The sequence below is a fragment of the Aulostomus chinensis genome, chromosome 4 (genome assembly GCF_037954235.1).
Source record: "Aulostomus chinensis isolate RoL2024-O1b breed Wild chromosome 4, RoL_Achi_v1.0, whole genome shotgun sequence".
Classification (NCBI taxonomy): Eukaryota; Metazoa; Chordata; class Actinopteri; order Syngnathiformes; family Aulostomidae; genus Aulostomus; species Aulostomus chinensis.
In genome coordinates this window covers 22,756,404-22,768,607 of record NC_141323.1, presented here as the reverse complement: position 1 = coordinate 22,768,607, position 12,204 = coordinate 22,756,404, and the positions used below count along the sequence as shown (strand labels likewise).

At 44.0% G+C, this 12,204-nt stretch overlaps 1 non-coding gene across 1 annotated transcript; it reads left to right on the top strand.

Moving 5' to 3' along the window:
- Positions 1 to 6,653: 6,653 nt before the first annotated feature.
- Positions 6,654 to 6,726, top strand: trnaf-gaa (transfer RNA phenylalanine (anticodon GAA)). The gene has a single exon. It is a non-coding gene; the product is annotated as a tRNA-Phe (tRNA).
- Positions 6,727 to 12,204: the final 5,478 nt, after the last annotated feature.

The window sequence follows — 12,204 nt, the reverse complement described above, 5'->3', positions numbered from 1 at the left end:
CCCAGCAGCCTAAGCCTATAGCAGCATATCTAAGGGCCAGCCTAAGCAGCCTAACTATGAGCCTGATCAAAAAGGAAGGTCTTTAGTCTGTTCTTATAGGTCGAGAGGGTGTCTGCATCCTGGACCGAAACTGGGAGACGGTTCCACAGGAGGGGAGCCTGATAGCTGAAGGCTCTGGCTCCCAGTCTACTTTTAGAACTCTAGGAACCACCAGTAACCCTGCATCCTGGGAGCGAAGGGTTCTAGCTGAATAATAGGGGACTAGGAGCTCTGTCAGGTATGAAGGAGCCTGACTGTTGAGGACTTTGTATGTTAGAAGGAGAATTTTGAATTCTCAAAGGCAAGGCAAAAGGCAGACAAAGGCATGGACTAGTTTTTCTGCATCTTTTTGAGACAGGATGTGTCTGATCTCAGCAATGTTTCACAAATGAAAGAAAGCAGTCCTAGAAATTTGCTTAATGTGGGCATTAAAGGACAGATCCTCATCAAAGACAACTCCAAGGTTCCTTAGGGTCGTGCTGGGGGCCAAGGTGATACCTTCCAGGGTACCGATCTCAGTAGATAAACTTGTAAAGTGTCATGTGATAACTTCTGTTGTGATTTGGCATTTATAAATAAAATTGACTTGACTTGACTTGACTTTGAAGTTAGAATTAAATTTAAAGTAGAAAAATCTTCCCTCTTCAATCCTGTCACTAAGTGTTGTAAACTGTTTCAAACAAATTCTACTGTTCAACAGTTCAAGTGTTTCTGATGAAGCTGAATGTGCTCTCTTCTACTTTCCTCAATTGTGTTTCTTTCATGTCTTGAGATCAAAGACAGAATTCTAGTTAATGTCAAAGCCCTGATGACATCATCAGGAATTCTGACTTTGATCTGGAGAATCATGCTTTAATCTGAATTTGATCTGACTCATGTTTTAGTTTAGGCCACCTCATTTCTCCTGATGGACTGGTGACCTGTCCAGGGTGAACCCTGCCTCTTGTCCAATGTCACCTGGGATTCCCCCCCCCCCCCCCGTGACCCTTAAAGGATAAGAATAGAAAGTGGATGGAGGGATGGACTTCACACTGAAATCAGCTGATCTGATCCACATTCTAATTGAAAAAGTAGTGTATATAATCATGTATATAAAATTTTGTAGTATCTTTCCAAAGCCTCACTTGCCTCCCCTGACCGCACGTCACTGACACACACACACACACACACACACACACACACACACACACACACAGACACACACACACACACACACACACAGCTGAGACATGCAGCAGCTCACAGTAACTGCCTCCGTCACACAGCAGAAAGACTCCTTTCTATCATAAGATAAGAAGTAGAAAATGGATGGAAGTGATGGTTGAACTGATGAACAGGTGATTTGTCCAAAAGTCAACATCAGATTCATTTCCAATCTGTGGAAGCAGTTTCATCTTGAGGTTCCAGGTAAGAACAGCCAGCTGTGGGCTGACACAAATCTTTTCAGGAGCACTTCTATGCACCAGACCTACCAGGTTGAATTGTGTCTGTATTCTGAGGGCAGCAGGAGGACGAAGGAGTGAGGACACACACATTTGGGAACTGAGAGTAGCTGTGTGTGTGATTTCCCCTTCAAAGATAAAACCAGCTCCTTCATGCTGGCTTTGAAGGCTTACAGTCACACTGACTCTGGTGGTCTCAGTTGAGCTACAGAGGGTCCACCAAGACCACCAGACACCTCAGCTTCCCAAAGACAGTCCACCCCCAGGATCTTGCCCCCTCTCTGCTCCAACTCAGCCCTCCATTCATAACGTGACTTTGTCTCAGTCTCTTCACAATGCCAGTCACTGAAACACTGACGATGTGATGGGGGCTTCCTGTCTTTATTGCATTTTCTTCAAAGGATCCCGTGTGTCTTCTTTCTCTCTGTCTGTACTGAAGTGTGGTATCAGGCCCAGCTTGAATGGGTGACTGTGTCTGAGTGGCTCAGCTCAACTGAGACCACAGTCATTGTGTATCATCTCTGTTGTTGGAGAGCTCTGTGCGGTCCCTGATGGTCTAGTGGCGAGGATTTGGCGCTTTCACCGCCGCAGCCCGGGTTTGATTCCCGGTCAGGGAATGAGTTATTTAGAGGTTGAAACTGGATACAGGAAAGGTGGTCCACATTATGGTGGAGGTGATGAACTGTGAATCCATCGTTGGCTCCACTCTCACCCCCATTGCCAGTGTTCTTGGTTCACTCTGCCATGGCCCCAAGTTGAAGGGGAACTGTCACATTCAGATTCAACCCTTTGTTAGACACTATTAAGTCACTGACTCCTGCAAGGACAAACTCTGTAATCCTCCTTAGTAGCTTTGGTTCCTTCTCAGCACAGAAAGTGTGTTCACTGATGTAGGAACAGAAAAACTTAGAGCTCCAGTCCTTCGTTCCTTCCTCCACTGAGCAGAACAAACACAGAACAGTGAGGCAAGGCAAGGCAAGGCAAGTTTGTTTGTACAGCACATTTCAGCAACAGGACAATTCAACGTGCTTTACATAAAACAAACATAAAAAGACATTCAACATAATTAGAGAAAGTAAAGACAGAGAAAGACATTCAACACAATTAGAAGAGTTACATTGCAGCTTAAGTAAAGTTAGAGATAGAAGCTAAACAGGCAGATAGAAGTTACAGTGCAGTGTGAGATACTGATCAGAGGCCTCAAGTTTGATTTAATAATAGGCCACGGTAAACATATGGGTTTTTAGCTGTGATTGAAAAGAACTGAGAGTTTCAGCAGACCTACAGTTTTCTGGGAGTTTGTTCCAGATATGTGGAGCGTAGAAACTAAATGCTGCTTCTCCGCGTTTGGTTCTGACTCTGGGGACAGAAAGCAGACCTGTTCCTGACGACCTGAGAGGTCTGGATGGTTCAAAACGTACCAGAAGATCAGAAATGAATTTTGGTCCTAAACCATTCAGTGCTTTATAAACCAGCAGTAGTCTTTTAAAATCAATTCTTTGGCAGACAGGAAGCCAGTGTAAAGACCTGAGAACTGGAGTGATATGATCTACTTTCCTGGTCTTCGTGTGGACTCGAGCAGCAGCATTCTGAGTCAGTTGGAGCTGTCTGATGGATTTTTTAGGGAGACCTGTGAAGACACTTTTACAGGAGTCGAGTTTATTGAAGATAAACGCATGGACAAGCTTTTTTCAAATCCTGTTGGGACATCAGTCCTTTAACCCTTGATATGTTCTTCAGGTGATAGTAGGCTGACTTTGTAATTGTCTTTATGTGGCTGTTAAGATTCAGGTCTGCGTCCATGACTACACCAAGATTTCTGGTTTGGTTTGTGCTTTTAACATTACTGATTGAAGCTGAGCTCTGACTTTTAATCGCTCTTCTTCAACTCCAAAAACAATTACTTCAGTTTTATCTTTGTTCAGCTGAAGAAAATTCTGGCACATCCAATGGTTGATTTGTTCAATGCACTTACTTAGTGTTTGTATTGGGTTATTGTATCCGGCCAAGGAAGCAACGGTGCTTCAAGCAAAAGGACCAGAGATCAGCAGCCATGTTGCCTCAGCAGCTTGAAGGTGACTCTTGTAGGGAGACCATTTCATGTCTTGTTCACTCTCCCAATGAAGCTGATGTGTTTCAAAAGATCAAGTTAGGAAGCAGCAAAATGCACCGAGTGACCTCAAGTTAATTTTAGGTTGGAGGAGCGGAGCTCTGGTTCCGCTGGTATCAGCCCGGTCCAGTGTTGTGGATTTCTCTCTCTTCTCTCCAACATTGTAGACCAGCAAAAGCAAGTTAAGAGCAAAAACAGGTTTCTATCAGGTCGTCTCTCTAAATGCTGCACGTCTGTGCTGATAAACGTCTCATGATTGTGGTTTGTCTCCACTGGCCTCCCCCCTCCTCTCTATCAGCCTCTGACTCTCACTCTCACCCAATGTCCTCCCCTTCCTCCTGCTTCTACGACTGAACAAAGATTTGTAGATTTGACACAAAAATACAAGCCTGTGGTGCAACGCTGCTTCTCACACAGAAATACATGGAAACACTTGGCCCTCAATCTGCTGGTCTGACCAACACATTCACTTGCAGGGTTCTTTTAACAGGCCTGAAATCACCAGTTCAGTTTCCCTGCTTTGAAATATGTGGTGACAATGTCTGAACATGACCAAGTTAAAGGTTGAAGTACTGCAGTTACTACAAGATAAGAAGTACCTGGATGATGAAGCCTCTTCAAGACATTCAAGCAAGTCCAGTTGCTTTTATCCTTTAAACTCAAATCTGATCCAGGATCAGTGAGTTGACACTCAGAACTATCATTAAAGTGAATTAACTTTTTTCCTGTCTGTTCTATTCATGATTCCTCTGGCAGGTTTGTGATTAATATTCCAGGAATGTGTGTCAGTTTTCAGTCTTTTTTTCCTGTTTCCTTCACAAACATGGGGGATGAAGTCCTGAGTGACGATCAAGAAACTCCCTAAAAATGAGAAGTAACGACAGCAAGGAAATCACCTGAAGTCAGTAAAAGTGTCATTTTAATAAATGGATTTAAAAGTCAGATCAGAGATTTTGTCAGATTTTACTTTTATGAAATGCCTGGGAAAAGCTTGCTTTCATCCTGAGCTCAGGAGGGTTCACTGTTTTGTTTCCAGTGTTGTGTTTTTGCCTCTGGAATGAAATTTCATTCTTATGTACACTGCTTGTTCTCTCTCTCTCTCTCTCTCTCTCTCTCTCTCTCTCTCTCTCTCTCTCCTCTGACCTTCGTTAGCAGTCCAGTGAAACTCAGCTAATTTATCTGAGGACTTCACTTTGAAACCCTCTGTTTCAGACACGCTGTCGTCTGCCTCCTCAGATGCTGAAACTGTCAGAGGTCCTAAAAAATGTCTGGAGAATCATGGATGAGATTCACCTCTAGTAGGATTTAACAAAACATCTCTGTGTTGTTAAATGCAGTTGACATGAAATGTGTTAAGTTGGTCAGGCTTGTTTTATGAAGTAGGTGTCGTTTTATATCAGGAAACAGGAGATGTGGTGCTGACAATCTGATGCGTCTGCAGCAGTGAAGGAGAGGAAACTGCTCATCTGATCAGAAGATCATGAGTGTCACAGCTCTGATGTGGATGACGTGTCCGACCCTCAGCTTTATCTTTGTATCACTTCAGCACATCAGGAGCTGTTGACACGGACATGAAAAGCTGCACTTAAGAGTCCTGATGAGGAAATAAGAGTGAAGAAACTAGTAGCAGACGATCGGAGGAGCTTGACACTGGACATGGATGGCAGGGTGCTGCTGGTGCTGCTGGTGCTGAGGAGCTCAGGTAGGCTTCCTGTTGGAGGTGTTGCTGATCTGCATGGTTCAGATAGACGTGTGTTTGAAACGGCTCAAATCAACTGGCTCATGTCCTGGAGGCAGCAGCTGCATTTCTGGATGGACTCCCTCACTGTTTGCTCCAGTCGGCCCTCAACTGCTCTGATGGTCTGTGTTCCGAATGTCAAGAAGTCAAATAAATGGACTGTTCTCCAGTTGTAGTGTGCTGGTACAAACACAGTAGTTCAATCACATGAGGTGGCTGAGCTGCTGCTAAACCCAGAGAGTGTCGGTCCTCCACAGTCTAACTAGTCTCAGCTTAGTTTCAGATCAACTTGAAAAATATTCTTTTAATTTACATGAAGCAGGAGAGACAAGATAACAGGAACGCTGAGAAAAGACTGAGTGTCAACAACTGAACCATGAAATAAGAGACTAGAATCAAAGAAACTGAAGCCACATTTACAGAAATTGTGTGTGTGTGTATGTGTGTGTGTGTGTGTGTGTGTGTGTGTTGGGGGGGGGGGGAGAATGGCTTCAGGGAGCTGGTTTGAACTGGTCCCTCATCTCTGTGAGTAGAAACCATCTGAGATGGAGGGTGAAGATCTGCTTTGACCTCCTGATCTCCCAGTAAAGCCAGTATAGATGTTGAGCTTGGAGGAGTTGATGGCCTCCTTCATCTTCTTGTTGGAGATGTTTGCTAAACTCAGCACCACCACAGATCAGAGGAAAGTCCACTTGTCAGCTGGACACTGGAGTTTCTAGTGACCTGCAGGATCTTAGTTGTTGTGGCAGCAGGCCTGTTCCAAGAGCTTTGCTCACATTCATGATCAGGCTTCATAATGGTTCTGGACCACTGAGTGATAGGAGCTGATCCTGGAGCAGCAGAAGACAAATATAGAGAAGAAAAAACAAAAGACAGAGAGAAAGGAGGGAGAGAATGACAAAAAGATGGGAACAAGATGAGGGTGAAAGACAAGCAAAGAGAAAGACAGAGGGACAGGGGGATGGAATACAGACACACAACAACAACAGCAACAGCAGCAATAATAGTTTTAATATTGTCCTGTTATTGATGTTTTCATGTGAAAGTGGCATATTTAAGATAAAAGACACTGTTAGAACAGAAAGATCCAGAAAACCCACCAACCAGAGGTTTGTCTGGTACAGATGTGGAATTATTGGCTCACACAATGTTGAGGCAACTGGGAAGAAGACAAACAAAAAAGGTTTGTTTGATTCAGACATTCATCAAAAATGGTCCTGTCGAACTGTTCAATGTGTCATGACTTCAGAAGCTCAAATCCTCTCTAAGTTCTAGTGAGAGTGGAAGAGATTATAAAATGAGAGAAGCAGGGCCCTCACTCAGAGCTGAAATAGCTCAGTTGGGAGAGCGTTAGACTGAAGATCTAAAGGTCCCTGGTCTGATCCCAGGTTTCAGCAGAGGAACAGCATTGACTTTACTTTCCAGTGGAGGAACTGCAGACATGAAGGAAACGAACATCTTGTCCTGTGTATTCTTATGACATTCAAGACATTTTTTGAGCCTCTTGTTGGATTTTGCCACAGAGAATCAGAGCCAATCAAAAGCATGGTGGACTTTAACATGGAGGATTGAACAAGTCAAGAAAGCATCAGTTTGTCCTTCACAGGTGTTTCTTTTCCTGTCTAAATGCTGTAGAAAGAGCCTGAGTAGCTCAGACGGTAGAGCATCAGACTTTTAATCTGAGGGTCCAGGGTTCCCTGTTCAGGTGCTGTGGATGTTCCAGTGTTTGACAACATGGTACTGGATGAAGTTTAGTGTTGAACAAACTGTCATCATCAAAAGTAGATGTGTTGTTGTCTTGCCACTGTGAGAGAAAAGTGACCAACAATAATTTCATGTGGCATACAATTAACAAAAGACCACAAATAACACTGGTCAAGTTAATTTTATTTATATTCCACCAAATCACAACAAAACTTATCTCATGACTCTTTACAGGTAGAGCAGGTCCAGCACCAAACTCCTTCAATGAATCTACACCAACAATTCTCCATCAGCAAGCACATCCTGCAACAGTGGCGATAAAAACCTTCCTTTTAACAGGCAGTATATGTCGAGCAGATCCAGGCTCAATGGGGACGGCCTTCTGCTTTGACCGGTTGGGGGGAAAGAGAGCAGGAGAGTGGGGCAGAGACAAAGACAGATAATGGAGGAAGACAGATATGCAGAAGGAGAGAGAGGGACAGAGATAAAGAGAGAGAGAAGGGAAGAGACTGATGGACAGACGGTGAGCAGGTGGAGCTACGGGTGGCAGCTTGAGCCTCTTCAGGTCTGCAGCCTCCTCCAGCAGCACCCAGATCTGGGATGAGAGGAGCCTGAAGGCTCCGGAGAAGAATACGAGTTATTAATACGTATGAGTATGATTTATGTATGACACATATAGGAGGACAGAGAGGAGTAGAGAGAAGCCCAGTGCACCCTGGGAGATCCCCCAGCAGTCAAAGCCTATAGCAGCATATCTAAGGGCCAGCCTAAGCAGCACAACTATAAGCCTGATCAAAAAGGAAGGTCTTTAGTCTGCTCTTAAAGGTCGAGAGGGTGTCTGCATCCTGGAGAAACTGGGAGACGGTTCCACAGGAGGGGAGCCTGATAGCTGAAGGCTCTGGCTCCCAGTGTACTTTTAGAACTCTAGGAACCACCAGTAACCCTGCATCCTGGGAGCGAAGGGTTCTAGCTGGATAATAGGGGACTAGGAGCTCTGTCAGGTATGAAGGAGCCTGACTGTTGAGGGCTTTGTATGTTAGAAGGAGAATTTTGAATTCTCTTCTAAATTAACAGGGAGCCAATGCAGAGAAGCCAGTACAGGAGAGACATGGTCTCTTCTACTAGTTCTCATCAACACGTGGGCAGCAGCATTTTGGACCAGCTGGAGAGTCTTTAGGGACCCACTGGTGCAGCCTGATAGGAGGGAATTGCAGTAATCCAGCCTGGAAGTGACAAAGGCATGGACTAGTTTTTCTGCATCTTTTTGAGACAGGATGTGTCTGATCTCAGCAATGTTTCACAAATGAAAGAAAGCAGTCCTAGAAATTTGCTTAATGTGGGCATTAAAGGACAGATCCTCATCAAATGAACTCCTAGGTTCCTTAGGGTCATGCTGGGGGCCAAGGTGATACCTTCCAGGGTACCGATCTCATAAGATAAACTTGTAAAGTGTCATGAGATAACTTCTGTTGTGATTTGGCACTTTGTAAATAAAATTGACTTGACTTGACTTGGAAGTTAGAATTAAATGTTAAGTAGAAAAATCTTCCCTCTTCAATCCTGTCACTAAGTGTTGTAAACTGTTTCAAACAAATTCTACTGTTCAACAGTTCAAGAGTTTCTAATGAAGCTGAATGTGCTCTCTTCTACTTTCCTCAATTGTGTTTCTTTCATGTCCTCCTGAGATCAAAGACAGAATTCTCGGTACTGTCAAAGCCCTGATGACATCATCAGGAATTCTGACTTTGATCTGGAGACTCTTGTTTCATCTGAATAAGAATAGAAAGTGGATGGAGGGATGGACTTAACACTGAAATCAGCTGATCTGATCCACATTCTAATTTTTCCTTTCCCTCTTTAGGAGTCATGGAGAATAGTAGTGTATATAATAATGTATATACAACCTTGGAGTATCTTTCCAAAGCTTTTAGTATTTCATCTTGTTTCTACTTGTAGTTTTAGTGTCTGGATCTTTTCTTTTTATATCCTGCTGTCTGCTCTTTGCTTTTGGAGCTTCCTTCAACAACTACCAAGCCTCCTGGGTACTGTAGGAAACATGGTCAAGTTCTTCTTACTTTTGCAGTCACGTCCTGCTCACATTGGTCTGTCTTCATTTTGACTCCTCCCACTGCCACAATGACCAGCCTTTATACACTTGGTGACTGGGGCCCTGGTTGCTGCAGGCCTCAACACCAGCCTGTGGTTGTGAGCAGGGCAGAACAGAACTGACAGTATCTCACATGCAGGACCTGGGTCAGCGCCTGGTGCCAGCTGGGGCACCGCTTTAACCTGGACCCCCTGGAAGATCTTCTCCAGGAACTCGCCTTTTTGGTTCCATCAAGGCCTGTGAGGATGGTGAAGAGTGATCCACCACCAGGCAGCACAGTCAGCAGCAGGCATTTTGTTCCACTAGAATCAAATATGATAGTGCAAGACTGGTGAGTACTTGCTAACTAACACTTCCTGTTTTTGTTGCTATTCTTCCATGAATGTGCTCATGTTGGCTTGTCCCCAACCACAGTTTCAAAGCCATGATGACATCTTTCATTAACAATCAGACTTATTTTTTCTCTATTTGGACAAATAAGGTTTCAACTGACACGGCTGGCCAACGTCCTGGAGTTAATTCAGCCTGTAGAACCAGGTGCTGGTTCCTTCTTTTACTCGGCAGGAACAGGCAGCAGATCCAAGATCAGTAGGTGCAGATGTCTGCTTTGACTGGTAGGAGGAAAGAGAGCAGGAGAGCTGGTCAGAGACAAAGACAGATAATGAAGAAGGAGTGCTGTATTCTGCTAGCACATGCTAGTCACAGTCAGAGATAATGAGTCTCAGCAGGGAAAGATTCATCACTGATTTCAGAAGATAATTGGACGTTCACTGGAAGACTATGAATGTTTGTGGGTCAGAGGTGAAAAGAGTACAAGTTCACCTGTTGTGTGTGATGGGGCACCAACATGCAAGAAGTTTTATACATTTTGAGCGAAAAAGCGTGAATCTTCAAGTAAAGAATTAAAATTATTTAAGTAACAATGAGGTCTCTGTAATAAAACAAAAGGGACAATGACTACCTCACCATTTCCATCCCTCTTTAACAGATTCACATTTCAAAACAACCAAGTTTATTTTATTCCCTTCTTTTAGTAGAGGATGGTTTTGATCCATCAACCTCTGGGTTCTGGGCCCAGCACGCTTCCTCTGTAAATCCATATTTTGGATTCTGGCCTTTTCTGCTTTTCATTTTGCGTTTGTATTAAAGTTCTATTGCTGAAAAAAGGTTTTTTTTGCCTTTTTAAACACACACACACACACTTCCAGTGACTAATCCATATTTTCATCACTTAAACCACCACTGGAGTATTGAAAGAGATTCCACATGTTGGTCAACCACAGAAGCTTCACCTGGTGACGCTCATCCAACCATGCATGAAGGTCAAGCTGCATTATCTGCTGTGCTCATTAGCAGGGGAATTAGCTGAAATGGTCAGTAACAGTAACAGGGTGACACTTTATCACAGCAGTGGACAAACATCAGCATTCATCACACAGCAGCTCCTCTGATCAACAGAACAAGCTGAAGTATTCTGGAGAATGAGGGCATGGATCCCTCTACCTCTCACATGCTAAGCTAGCACTCTACCATTGGAGCTAATTCCCCTGCTAATGAGCACTGCAAATAATGCAGCTTGACCTTCAGATTTGAGGGAAGAAAACCTTGAAACATTCATTCATCTTCTTCCACTTATTCCTGTTCAGGGTCTCGGGGGGAGCTGGAGCCTATCCCAGTGTCTACGGGCAAGAGGCAGCATTCACCCTGGACCAGTCACCAGTCCATCACAGGGCCAACATACAGGGACAAACAACCATTCACACTCACATTCATACCTACAGTCAATTTAGAGAATCCAATCAGCCTTTTCCCCAAATTGCATGTCTTTAGACTGTGGGAGGAAGCCGGAGTACCAGAGAGAACCCACACAGGCATGGGGAGAACTTGCAGACTCTACACAAGAAGATACTGCGCCCGAGCCGGTACTCGAACCCAGAACTTTCTTGCTGTGAGGCCACAGTGCTAACCACTGCACCACCCTGCAGCCCCCTTGAAACATGATGATGTTATTATTTATGTCTTTAATGCACCCAAACCTTTATTTTTCAGGGGTTTTGAGTGGTTCTGGGTCATGAATCAAAATTTGAATTCGACAAAAATTTCATGCAGGGTCACTGGGGCCACACGTTTCATGTTCTCAACATATTGAAACTGTAGAGTGTGTGACATGTGGTGTGTTTGTCAAGTTCATCAAGGACAGTAAACATGAGCAGGTCTAGATTCACCTCCATCTTTGGAGGTTGTTGAATTTCCTCCTGAGGACCGTCAGGCTGTTTCCTTACTTTGCTGTGACACAACAGCAGACAGCAACAAGGACTGCTGTAGTGCACTTGGTAAAATCACCATCTGTAGACTGGACCAATATGCTGATGTGATCCTTTGATTAGTTTCGGATCAGTCAGAGATCAAAGACTGAAGCAGGAGATCAATGCTCAGAATTCAGAGATCAAAGACTCTTGGAGCGTTGCCCTCTCTTGTCTTTGGGCCTGGATGTTAATGAATGTTTTACACATTTCTTTTTAAGAAAAAACTTGCATGACATTTCAAGGAGTTTTTCCTGCCAATACAGGACAACACCCACTCACAAACCAGTGCTGGACAAGTTCCTTCAAAGCTGTAATGCCTTATTTCTTACTTGTTACTGTCATTTTAAAATAATTGGTTCCATTACGATTGTGTCTGCCAGCGCTTGGTGACTGTACAGGAGGTCTGTGGACCGCAGGGCCACAACAAGCCCATTTCCTCAACTCTCCATTTAGTACAGAGGTCCCCAAGTATGGACCAGTGAGGATAAATGTGATAGTGGAGAAGTCCTTTTGTTCTTCAACTGGTCCAACTTGATGGTGAGATCTGTGACGCCATCTTGTGATAGTGGATTCATTCATCTGCTATTTCAACAACACTGGAGTCTCAGAGACTATTTCCCCAACCTCTACATTGGAATCTACACTGTCATCCAGTCATGTGACTGAAGTCATCCAGTCATGTCAGTGATGTCACTTGGCCACACATTCTAGAAAAGAATGCAGACTCCACATTTACCCCTATCTATTATTGTGTCCCA